Below are 13632 nucleotides of genomic sequence, written 5' to 3' on the forward strand. Positions count from 1 at the left end.
ACCCAGGGAAAAGGGCTGCGTAAACTATTTGTATGGTAGAACAACAAGGCATAAGGTCAAGACTTTGTGTTGTGAAATGAATACAAAAGTGAATTAAAGTGATACAGTTAGCTAGTGGAAATAAATGGGAATGAAATTGCAAAAGAGGTTAATGAAGGAAAAGCAAATTGTTCAAGAGGCGGCATCGAGTTAAGAGTCGTGGTTGGATTAGATAAGACTACGGAAAGAAAAAGAAGAGAAATTTCATTGTGTAACTACATAGCTGAGTATGGAGCTTGTAAAAATAAAGGTGGTTTGTAAGGACAGAAAGATAGTGAGTGAGGGGAGGTGGTGCTAAGTAATTGTACCTCTTTCCTTTTTATTTCTTCACTCATACATTCACTTTAATTAAGGAACAATTGCTTACTCATTTGCCATGCTCTGTGTAGACCTGTTCATGGATGACAGGTGCAACTGTACTCAGGATCACTACGTATGACCACTTTGTTCTAACTACATGAACGCGGGATTGACTTTAGAAGTCAATAAACATTTATAAATTAAGTCCCTCGTTCGGAAGAACTTTATTGACTCCTAATAACACTCCCTGTTCACTAGTATTCCCAGTCGGTCCTTGAAGTAACCATTTTTGAATGTGAGCATTAATCAGATATTGGGGAACTGGACCTTGGTGTTCCAACCACATGAATGCCCAGGTGTACTTCACTCTTGGATAAGCTATAAAATGACTCAACTCAGCATTGGATACTTGTTTTCATCACCATGATTCGTTCAAACTGCATGCTCCTCACTTTTGGACTGCTCATTTTATGCTTTCGGGATGCCTCTTCTGTAGGTAGGTAGCAAGAACTTCCTTGTCCTTCCATACCTATGTGCATTCTGCTTGCCACTGCCCCTTTCTCTTCCAAGCTACGATCACATGAACAACAGACCTGATGTTGGAGGGACCTTTAACACATGGGATTTACTTTAGGAAGCCAGTTTCTGGAGTAGAACATTCGAACCAAACAGAATAAAAGTCCCTTTTCTGCAGTATTCTCTGTCAGTCCTTAGTTCTGGGACAATCATTTTGGGATACGAGTATTTTTCAAATTTGGGGGAAGTGGAGATTTTGACACAGTATAAAAAGGTTAAACAAAATTGGAGTAGAATTTTGTTGCATTTCCTTTTAGATATATCCCTTTATATATTATCCTATGAATAATATATCTTCCTAAAACCTACAGCTACTGTTTGTTGTACATCAACAAGGAGCAACAGATGCAGAGCAATATATTTGGGAACTGGAATATAAACAACATGTGCATTTTCCAACCCTAAGCACACGCCACAAATACTTAAACCAGGTTGAAGAGGAAGTATATGCGAAGTCTTTGGAAGAGGAGGAAAAAGGCTGGTCCCGTCACCCCTCCACTTCCAGGTGCCCCTTCTGCCCGTGTTGAATGCGCAGTTCCAGAAAGGGTTTCCTCTTCAGTCTGCTGGAACCCAAGCCCTAACCTTCGAGCAAATGGGACAAAAGCTCTTCCTAATGACTTTCTCACTCGATCCCAGAAGTCTGGGATCTCAGGAATGGGAGTCTGGAAGTGCTGGGCATCTTCTTAGGGTAGATCAGCTAATGTCTGCCAGGCTGCACTTTAGTCCTTGTAGGGCTTCTAATGGCCATTGGCAATGACTCAAATCTGTGTGTTCGCACTATGTTAGGGCAAAGTATTTTCACTTTTTCTAAGGTTGGCAGCATATTACTCAAAATCTATTTTTCCAGTTAGATGCTCAAATATTCACTTTGTCCTGGACTCTGGAGTCAGAACAGTTTATTTTCATGCGATGAACTTCTGGGTTTCCTTAAAGAGACTGTCTTATTTTTTCTTTTCACTTTCAGGTGCATATCCCCGGAAATGTACATATACCCCTGCAACAGGATGGTGTAGGTCTCCTTCTGTTCGCTATTTTTTCAACCCAACACAAGCAAAATGTATGATGTTCACTTATAATGGATGTGGAGGGAATGAAAATAACTTCTTAACTTTGAGCGAATGTATAAAAGAATGCAAAAGCCTTGGTAAGAAAGAAATTGAAATCTTTTTTTGGGCACACACAGACACAAACACACAAAATCATTAATAGTAAAGCTATAGCAAATAAATTTTTCCTAAAAACTACAGTTACTGTTATTTGTAGATCAACAAGAAGCAAAAGATTCAGAATAACCTATTTGGGAACTGGAAAATAAACAATATATGATTTTTGCAACCCTTAGCAGACGCCCCAAATACTTAGACCTGGTTGAAGAGAAGGTACATTCAAACTCTTTGGAAGTGGAGGAAAGAGAATGGCCCACTCATCCCTCCACTTTCATGTGCCTCTATTCCCAATGTTGAATTCCCAGTTCTAGACGCATTTGCTCTGTCTTTCTGCTGGAATAGAAGCCCTAACCTTCAAGCAAATGGGACAAAGCTCTCCCTGATGACTCTCTCAATCCATCCCAGAAATCTGGGATCTCAGGAATGGGAGTTTGGTGCCTCTTCTTAAGGGCACGGCAGTTTGTGTCTGCCAGGCTGCCATTCAGTTCTTTGAGGACTTCTAATGGCCACTGCCAATGACTCAAATTTGAGTTTTCTCACTATGTTAGGGCTGGCAACTTGTTTTCACTTTTTCTGAAATTTGGAGCAGATTGCTCAGGATCTACTTTTCCAGTAGATGCTCAAATATTCACACTGCCCTGCACCCTGGAGTCAGAACACAATATATATTCATGCAATGATCTTCTGGGTTTCCTTAAGAGGGACAGTCTGTATTATTTTCTTCTTTTCAGTTTCAGTTGTAAGACCAGGGATATGTAATCTTCCTGCAAAAGTAGGACGGTGCAAAGCTTCATTTCGTCGTTTTTATTTCAACACAGCAACTAAGAAATGTGAGGAATTCATATATGGGGGTTGTGAAGGAAATGGAAACAACTTTCTAAATTGGTTTCAGTGCAGAGCTACATGTCAACCTTCTGGTGAGTAGGCAATTTTAATTTTTGCCCTGGCACACAATTAAAACAAATGGCATTTTAGTTTTGTCCGTCAATCGTTGATCTGAAAGCTCTTGAGTCCCAAAGTTATCTTGATCTCAGTTCTGCAATCCAGGCCCTGAACTAGGGAGAGAAGCTTATAAGTGGACACAATCAACAAAATCAGATCTTTTAAAATGGTAAAAATGCAAAAAAGAAATTTCCTAAAGAAATGCCATAAAGGTAGCTTCCTTGTTTTTACTGTTTTTCTTGCAGTTATGTGTCTGCACTCAATTGATCAAGGGGGATCACTTTGGAATTAAGCAAAATACTGAAGAATCAAAGGAAATTATAGATTCCTCACAGGAAAAGTCACTTCTAACTTGTGCAATGCCTGGAAATTTTGTTTGTTCAGACTGCCTTGCAATGCTTCATGAAGGAAAATGTATTATATATCATTACATCGTGAAAATGTTTTCTGGCAAGGTGCTATTATTCTGCATTCAAGTACCGATGAATTGTCTTGCAGTGTTTGGAATGACAGATCTTATGTTTGTTCACCTGGCTTCTTTTCTAGTTATTACCTTTTGAGGACCTGTCTGCTTCACTCTGTAATAGACCTGGCATCTTTTGAGTATAGTGGCAAATCTCCTAACTCATCCTATTCCCTCTGCTACCGCTGTTCCCTTTATTGAGCTCAATTATAGAGACCTACTTGGTTCCAACCTTTAGCGAAAGAGAATAAAAATTCAATTTTGGGAATCCACCATAAGTAGACTCTGCAAATACTTAAACTTGGGTGAACAGAAGGTCCAAGTGAAGTCTTTGGAAAAGGAGGAAAGGGAATGGCCATCCACCCTTCCACTTCCAGGTCCCCTTCCTCCACGTGTTGAATGTCCAGCTCCAGAAGGGGTTTCTATTTCTGTCTGCTGGAATACAAACCGTAACCTTTAAGCAATTGGGAGGAAACCTCTCTCATGAGCTTCTCAGTTCATCCCAGAAATCTGGGATCTCAGGAATGAGGATCTCGTGCCTCTTATTCGCAGCACAGCAGTTCTTTTGAGGATTTCTAATAGCAAGTGGCAATGACTCAATTTGAGTGTTCTCGCCATATTAGAGTTGGCAAATTGTTTTCACTTTTTTTGACGTTTGGAGTGGATTGCTCCGGATCTACATTCCCAGTAGATGCACAAATATTCACTCTGGATATATTTTCATGTGATGATCTTCCGGCTTTCCTCAAAAGGGACAGTCCGTCTTATCTTCTTCTTTTCACTTTCAGTTCTATTTCCTGAGAAATGTACACTTTGCCCAAGAATTGGACCGTGCACATCTCCTGTTATTCACTATTTTTTCGACACAGTAACTGGAACGTGTATAACGTTTGTTTTTAGTGGATGTGGAGGGAATGAAAACAACTTCTTAACTTCGGAGGAATGCCAAAAGAATGCAAACCTACTGGAAGGGAATTTTTGCAATCTAGGTTCTGAACTAGTATTGGGGGAAACTGGGGCTATTAATTATTGGGTTCAATTAGTAATCATTTAGAAAGTTAAAAACACCAAAATAAATTTCATAAATACGTGCCCTAAAATTAACCTTTTGTTTTTATGTGTTTCCCTGCAAATCGTTATGTGGGCATTTTCACATTCGAATGGACAATGGCAATCACATAGCGATTACGCACACGATTGAAAAATCTATGTTTGAACACTTGATTTTCACTGTCTCCTTTCCAGGGTAACACTGACTACAATTCTTGATTGGATTGATAGAATCCTTTGAGAGGGGCTGGATGCAGCAGCTGAGGAAGGAATCCAAACTTCCATGGAATTTCCCACTGAAACACTTTCCATGCATTGAATTCTAAGCATTCTCTTAAATAAAATACAAATACTTTGACATGCTAACATGCATTTTCTGAAATACTATTTGCACTACTCCTTTTATTCTATCACACCATTGACAAGATTCCAAACAGGACACCCCAATAGAGAATATTCAGTGAATATATCAGATAGAGAGAATATTCAAATACATCTTATGGTAATAGAGAATACCAAGCATCTGATTTGGCAGGAATATTTGCTTGGCCTTCCTTCCACACAGCCAACCCTTTTGAGATGTGTCAGGAACTCCACCCAATGACTGAAGGGTAGTGAGAACGATTGATGTGTATCTAAGGTTACAAAACATGTAAGGTATTTCCTTTTCTTTCCACATGTCTTTAATTTATTAAATGCAACATTGCTAGACTAAGCTATGTTTTCTTCAGCACCGTTTAACCAGTATCAGGATACGTAGTTATACCAGAACTGTACTCATGGTCCCTACATATCTACCCCATTGTTCAAACCATATGAATGTCCAGCTGCATTTCCTACAATGCAGACATTCCCAATCTTTCCAGCTCTGCGAACCAGTAGGGTTAGCGGCAGCTGCGGTTGCGGGGGAGAAGGGATGGTTTTGTACAAGCAGCGGGAGTGGAGTTTTGTTCACTCGCCCATTGCTTGCGCAGCCCGGTTCTCAATGGTTGGGGACCCCTGCAATAGTGCAAGAGCCCAGGTAAGGGGAAACACATCTGCTCCTTCAACACCAAGCACCAAGATGTGAGTGTGAACCACAGATTCCTGAGAGGGGGACAGCTGTCACATAAATGGGAGGAGATAATTTAGGGATGCTACTAGTGATATTGAGAATTTTTGGGGGGTTGTGGTCGAGTGGAACAACATACATACATTTTAGAAGAGTTTGCAGCCTATAGTCAATTAGTTGATATGGACTGCTATAAAAATTAAACAAAGAAAGAAATAAAAATAATAAAATTTTCTTCTCATAGCCATCAACTTGTTTCCCTTGGGAATTTGGAGAAGGGGAGTGAAAGTGATGTAATGGCACATCGGAATGATCTTGGAAAATGAGAGAAAAAATGGCTACCTAGCTAAGGATCAGATAAATGCCAGGGGCAGCCCATAACTAAATAACAAGCAGAAAAAGAAAATTAGAAGAGGTTCACTCTAACGTATCAGGTGGTTAAAATGCGACAGTGGGAGATTCGTACTTTCAGACTTGCGAGATTCTCTTAACGCAGCCTTACAATAAAGTGGAATAAGCTCACCATTTCTCCTCTCTGGTTTACTTGGGGCGGGTGGGGGAGGGGGAGGCTTACGTCAGGCCAGAGTCAAAGTCACAAGGTTTCAGATCGGAAGGAAAGGCACACGGAGTCTGGGTAAGCAATCGGCTGTTGCCATGCTCTTCTTAAACAGAAGCAGCCCCAGTGCTGCTTATTTGGAGGAATGAGGTTCCTTTTTTGCAAGGAGCCTGGCAGAATGTTCTTGCTCTGCTCTGCTCTTCCGTCCCAGTGGTGCACCCTTGCTCAAACTCCTCGTCTTCAGATAGCAATAGCAGCACCAGCACCACAAGCACTAATTTCTGGGCAGCACAATTTCGTCATCCTTCAGCAACTCAGGCAGCAGTTCATCCGGGTTTTAAGGAATGCTTATTGTTGGTCTATCAGAGGTAGAGCTGGCCATAAAACTTTGAAAAAATGTGTAGTAAAAATGGCATAACACTTTTAAGTTTGAACATATTTAAATGCTGTTAGACAGTTGGATAAATGTTTGTGCTCGCCTATATGTCATTGAAGAAAGAAAAAAATGACTATAATATGAATGTGCTTTTGTCTACTTTGTTCTAGGGAACTGAAAGCTGGGAAGCCTGCAAGGAAAACCCAGGAAGCTAAACCCAGGGAAAAGGGCTGCATAAACTATTTGTATGGTAGAACAACAAGGCATAAGGTCAAGACTTTGTGTTGTGAAATGAATACAAAAGTGAATTAAAGTGATACAGATAGCTAGTGGAAATAAATGGGAATGAAATTGCAAAAGAGGTAAATGAAGGAAAAGCAAATTGTTCATGAGGCGGCATCGAGTTAAGAGTCGTGGTTGGATTAGATAAGACTACGGAAAGAAAAAGAAGAGAAATTTCATTGTGTAAATACATAGCTGAGTATGGAGCTTGTAAAAATAAAGGTGGTTTGTAAGGACAGAAAGATAGTGAGTGAGGGGAGGTGGTGCTAAGTAATTGTACCTCTTTCCTTTTTATTTCTTCACTCATACATTCACTTTAATTATGGAACAATTGCTTACTCATTTTTCATGCTCTGTGTAGACCTGTTCATGGATGACAGGTGCAACTGTACTCAGGATCACTACGTATGACCACTTTGTTCTAACTACACGAACGAGGGATTGACTTTAGAAGTCAATAAACTTTTATAAATTAAGTCCCTCGTTCGGAAGAGCTTTATTGACTCCTAATAACACTCCCTGTTCACTAGTATTCCCAGTCGGTCCTTGAAGTAACCATTTTTGGATTTGAGCATTAATCAGATATTGGGGAACTGGACCTTGGTGTTCCAACCACATGAATGCCCAGGTGTACTTCACTCTTGGATAAGCTATAAAATGACTCAACTCAGCATTGGATACTTGTTTTCATCACCATGATTCGTTCAAACTGCATGCTCCTCACTTTTGGACTGCTCATTTTCTGCTTTCGGGATGCCTCTTCTATAGGTAGGTAGCAAGAACTTTCTTTTCCTTCCATACCTATGTGCATTCTGCTTGCCACTGCCCCTTTCTCTTCCAAGCTACGATCACATGAACAACAGACCTGATGTTGGAGGGACCTTTAACACATGGGATTTACTTTAGGAAGCCAGTTTCTGGAGTGGAACATCCGAACCAAACAGAATAAAAGTCCCTTTTCTGCAGCATTCTCTGTCAGTCCTTAGTTCTGGGACAATCATTTTGGGATACGAGTATTTTTCAAATTTGGGGGAAGTGGAGATTTTGACACAGTATAAAAAGGTTAAACAAAATTGGAGTAGAATTTAGTTGCATTTCCATTTAGATATATCCATTTACATATTATCCTATGAATATTCTTCCTAAAACCTACAGCTACTGTTTGTTGTACATCAACAAGGAGCAACAGATGCAGAGCAATGTATTTGTGAACTGGAATATAAACAACATGTGCATTTTCCAACCCTAAGCACCCGCCACAAATACTTAAACCAGGTTGAAGAGGAAGTATATGTGAAGTCTTTGGAAGAGGAGGAAAGAGGCTGGCCCCATCACTCCGCCACTTCCAGGTGCCCCTTCTGCCCGTGTTGAATGCCCAGCTGCAGAAGGGGTTTCTATTTCTGTCTGCTGGAACCCAAGCCCTAACCTTCAAGCAAATGGGACAAAAGCTCTTCCTAATGACTTTCTCACTCGATCCCAGAAGTCTGGGATCTCAGGAATGGGAGTCTGGAAGTGCTGGGCATCTTCTTAGGGTAGATCAGCTAATGTCTGCCAGGCTGCACTTTAGTCCTTGTAGGGCTTCTAATGGCCATTGGCAATGACTCAAATCTGTGTGTTCGCACTATGTTAGGGCAAAGTATTTTCACTTTTTCTAAGGTTGGCAGCAGATTACTCAGAATCTATTTTTCCAGTTAGATGCTCAAATATTCATGTTGCCATGGACTCTGGAGTCAGAACAGTTTATTTTCATGCGATGAACTTCTGGGTTTCCTTAAAGAGACTGTCTTATTTTTTCTTTTCACTTTCAGATGCATATCCCCGGAAATGTACATATATCCCTACCATAGGATTGTGTATGTCTCCTTCTGCTCGCTATTTTTTCAACCCAGTACAAGGGGCATGTATGATGTTCAGTTATAGTGGATGTGGAGGGAATGCTAATAATTTCTTAACTTTGAGCGAATGCCAAAAAGAATGCAAAAGCCTTGGTAAGAAAGAAATTGAAATCCTTTTTTTTGGCACACACACACACACACACACACACACACACACTCAAAATCATTAATAGCAAAGCTATAGCAAATATATTTTTCCTAAAAACTACAGCTACTGTTTTTTGTAGATCAACAAGAAGCAAAAGATTCAGAACAATGTATTTGGGAACTGGAAAATAAACAATATATGAATATTGCAACCCTAAGCAGACGCCCCAAATACTTAGACCTGGTTGAAGAGAAGGTACATTCAAACTCTTTGGAAGTGGAGGAAAGAGAATGGCCCACTCATCCCTCCACTTTCATGTGCCTCTATTCCCAGTCTTGAATTCCCAGTTCCAGACGTGTTTGCTCTGTCTTTCTGGTGGAATACAAGCCCTAAACTTCAAGCAAATGGGAAAAGCTCTTCCTGATGACTCTCTCAGTCCATCCCAGAAATCTGGGATCTCAGGAATGGGAGTTTGGTGCCTCTTCGTAAGGGCACAGCAGTTTGTGTCTGCCAGGCTGCCATTCAGTTCTTTGAGGACTTCTAATGGCCACTGCCAATGACTCAAATTTGTGTTTTCTCACTATGTTAGGGCTGGCAACTTGTTTTCACGTTTTCTGAAGGTTGGAGCAGATTGCTCAGGATCTACCTTTCCAGTAGATGCTCAAATATTCACACTGCCCTGCACCCTGGAGTCAGAACACAATATATATTCATGCAATGATCTTCTGGGTTTCCTTAAGAGGGACAGTCTGTATTATTTTCTTCTTTTCACTTTCAGTTCCTGAAAAATGTACACTTGATATAATAATAGGACCGTGCTTCTCTTTTGCTGGTCGCTATTTTTTCAGCCCAGCAGCTGGGACGTGTCTGGCGTTTCTTTATAGTGGATGTGGAGGGAATGAAAACAACTTCTTAACCTTTGAGGAATGCCTACATGCATGCCAACCTACTGGTAGGGAAATTTTGCAATCTAGGCCTGAACTATTGGGGAAAACTGGAGCTAATCATTAGGTTCAATCAGTAATCATTTACAAAGTTAAAAAGACCAAAAGATATTTCATAAATAAGTGCCCTAAAATTACGGTAGCCTTTTGTTTTTATGCTTTTCCCTGTAAATCGTTATGTGTGCATTTCCACATTCAAATGGACAACGGGAATCACATACCGATTACACACACGATTGAAAAATGTGACAACTTGATTTTCACTGTCTCCTTTCCAGGGTAACACTGATTACAATTCTTGATTGGATTGATAGAATCCTTTGAGATTCAGCAGCTGAGGAAGGAATCCAAACTTCCATGGAATTTTCCACTGAATCACTTTCCATGCTTTGAATTCTAAGCATTCTCTTAAATAAAATACAAATACTTTGTCATGCTAATATGCATTTTCTGAAATACTATTTGCACTACTCCTTTTATTCTATCACACCGTTGACAAGATTCCAAACAGGACACCCCAATAGAGAATATTCAGTGAATATATCAGATAGAGAGAATATTCAAATACATCTTATGGTAATACAGAATACCGAGCATCTGATCTGGCAGGAATATTTGCTTGGCCTTCCTTCCACACAGCCAACCCTTTTGAGATGTGTCAGGAACTCCACCGGATGATTGAAGGGTAGTGAGAAGGATTGATGTGTATCTAAGTTTACAAAACATGTAAGGTATTTCCTTTTCTTTCCACGTCTTTATTAAATGCAAGATTGCTACACTAAGCTATGTTTTCTTCAGCACCACTTAACCAGTATGAGGATACGTAGTTACACCAGAACTGTACTCATGGTCCCTACATAGTTACTCATTGTTCAAACCATACCAATGTCCAGCTGCATTTCTTACAATGCAGCAATCCCCAATCTTTCCAGCTCTCAGGGTCAGTAGGGTTAGCGGCAGCTGTGGTTGTGGGGGAGAAGGGATGGTTTTGTACAAGCAGCGGGAGTGGAGTTTTGTTCGCTCGCCCATTTCTTGTGCAGCCCGGTTCTCAATGGTTGGGGATCCCTGCAATAGTGCATATAAAAAGTGGCTTGACTGAGCAAGCACCTGTTGTTTTCAACACCAGGATGTATTTTACTGCATGTTCATTCCGACTTGCTCACTTTGTTTTAGGTTGCTTCTAACCAAAACTTAGATATCTTTTCCAACCAAACACGGAGTTGTGTATATCCACAATCTGATCTCCCTCCATACCAATGAATGATGATATTAAATAGACTAGATGGTGGAAAGTCCCCTTTCCATATGTTAGATTGACTTTAAAAAACAGTTGCCTGGAATGGATGACCAGAGATGAATTACTCCCAATCACATCTTACTTTTGGGATTAGCATAAGGGACAGCATGAACATTGCTTGGAGGATTGCTACATTTTCATGGAAGACATTTAGTTAGATGAGGAGGGACATGTTAGAGATGAGGGTATAACTCAAAATTTGGGAAGCTGGTATTTATGAAAGAAAAATGCTAAACCAAATATATGGACAAATCCCTTTCTTCCTTCCACCTGACATCACTATAATGGGAGGAGCAGGTAATGTTTAACTTGCAGATCCACTGCACTCCCATTTTTTTAAATTTCTAACCGAAATAAAGATGTTTGTTCAAATCAAAAACCAAACATAAAAGAACTTAAAAACTGAAATATTCAAAGGAATAACATTACATGCAGAAATGGAAAACGGTAGGATAAATACATAAAAGACATAAAAATAGAGGGAATGGATCTGTAAGGACGGCCTTGCAGATCTTTTCAATGAATTTGGGACAGGAAATGCTTTGGGAGTCAGGAATAGATGTGCGTGCTCCATAATTGGTATAATGTTTTCATAATCAATATATGAATGAACACACCATTCCTTGGCTAGTACTGGTCTTGCAGGAGTTAGGTGATAATCAAGATGAGCACGAAGAGTTCATCTATGGGGTGCAGGAAGCCTCGGGAAGAGCAAAAGCCTAAGTAAGAGGAAATGGCATCTGTTCCTTCCACACCAAGCACCAAGATGTGAGTGTGAACCACAGATTCCAGAGGGAGGGGCAGCTGTCACATAAATGGGAGGAGATAATTTAGGGACACTACTAATTATCCTGAGAATTGGAGGAGGGGGAAGTGGAACAACACACATACACTTTAGAAGAATTTGCAGCCTAGAGTCAATTAGTTGATATGGACTGCTATAGAAATTAAACAAACAAACAAATAAAAATAATAAAATTTCCTTCTCATAGCCCTCAACCTGTTTCCCTTGGGAATTTGGAGAAGGGGAGTGAAAGTGATGTAATGGCACATCGGAATGATCTTGGAAAATGAGAGAAAAAATGGCTACCTAACTAAGGATCAGATAAATGCCAGGGGCAGCCCATAACTAAATAACAAGCAGAAAAAGAAAATTAGAAGAGGTTCACTCTAACGTATCAGGTGGTTAAAATGCAACAGTGGGAGATTCGTACTTTCAGACTTGCGAGATTCTCTTAACGCAGCCTTACAATAAAGTGGAATAAGCTCACCATTTCTCCTCTCTGGTTTACTTGGGGCGGGTGGGGGAGGGGGAGGCTTACGTCAGGCCAGAGTCACAAGGTTTCAGATCGGAAGGAAAGGCACACGGAGTCTGGGTAAGCAATCGGCTGTTGCCATGCTCTTCTTTTTTGCAAGGAGCCTGGCAGAATGTTCTTGCTCTGCTCTGCTCTTCCGTCCCAGTGGTGCACCCTTGCTCAAACTCCTCGTCTTCAGATAGCAATAGCAGCACCAGCACCACAAGCACTAATTTCTGGGCAGCACAATTTCGTCATCCTTCAGCAACTCAGGCAGCAGTTCATCCGGGTTTTAAGGAATGCTTATTGTTGGTCTATCAGAGGTAGAGCTGGCCATAAAACTTTGAAAAAATGTGTAGTAAAAATGGGATAACACTTTAAAATTTGAACATATTTAAATGCTGGTAGAAAGCTGGATAAAGGTTTGTGCTTGCCTATATGTCATTGACGCCAAAGGCGCACGGAGTGCTGTTACCTTCCCACCGTAGTAGTCCCTATTTTTCTACTTGCATTTTTACGTGCTTTCGAACAGCTAGGTTGGCAGAAGCTGGGACGAGTAACAGGTGCTCACTCTGCTACGCGGCACTCGGGATTTGACCCACCAAATTGCTGACCTTCTGATCGACAAGCTCAGCAACCTAACCCACTGAGCCACCGCGTCATGCTGGCCACGGACCATGGAGATGTCCTCGGAGAAGTGCTGGCTCTTCAGCTTTGAAACGGAGATGAGCACCGGCCCCTAGAGTTGGAAAAGACTAGCACCCGTGTGCGGGGGAACTTTTACCTTTTATATGTCATTGAAGAAAGAAAAAAATGACTGTAATAAGAATGTGCTTTTGTCTACTTTGTTCTAGGGAACTGAAAGCTAGGAAGCCTGCAAGGAAAACCCAGGAAGCTAAACACAGGGAAAAGGGCTGTGCAAACTATTTGTATGGTAGAACAACAAGGGATAAGGTCAAGACTTGTGTTGTGAATTGAATACAAAAGTGAATTAAAGTGATACAGTTAGGTAGTGGAAATAAATGGGAATGAAATTGCAAAAGTAGTAAATGAAGAAAAAGCAAATTGTTCAAGAGGCGGCATGGAGTTATGGTTGGATCAGACAAGACTATGGAAAGAAAAAGAAGAGAAATTTCATTGTGTAAATACATAGCTGAGTATGGAGCTTGTAAAAATAAAGGTGGTTTGTAAGGACAGAAAGATAGTGAGTGAGGGGAGGTGGTGCTAAGTAATTGTACCTCTTTCCTTTTTATTTCTTCCCTCATGCTTTCACTTTAATTAAGGAACAATTGCTTACTCATTTTTCATGCTC

General features: G+C 40.6%; 1 long non-coding RNA gene across 1 annotated transcript; it reads left to right on the forward strand.

Moving 5' to 3' along the window:
- The first annotated feature begins 1861 nt into the window (after window positions 1-1861).
- Window positions 1862-4845, forward strand: LOC308671546. Its single transcript, XR_014027230.1, has 3 exons — window positions 1862-2059; window positions 2813-2998; window positions 4732-4845. It is a non-coding gene; the product is annotated as an uncharacterized lncRNA (long non-coding RNA).
- The last annotated feature ends 8787 nt before the right edge of the window (window positions 4846-13632 follow it).

Source organism: Vipera berus (genome assembly GCF_964194415.1).
Source record: "Vipera berus genome assembly, chromosome: 8".
Lineage (NCBI taxonomy): Eukaryota > Metazoa > Chordata > Lepidosauria > Squamata > Viperidae > Vipera > Vipera berus.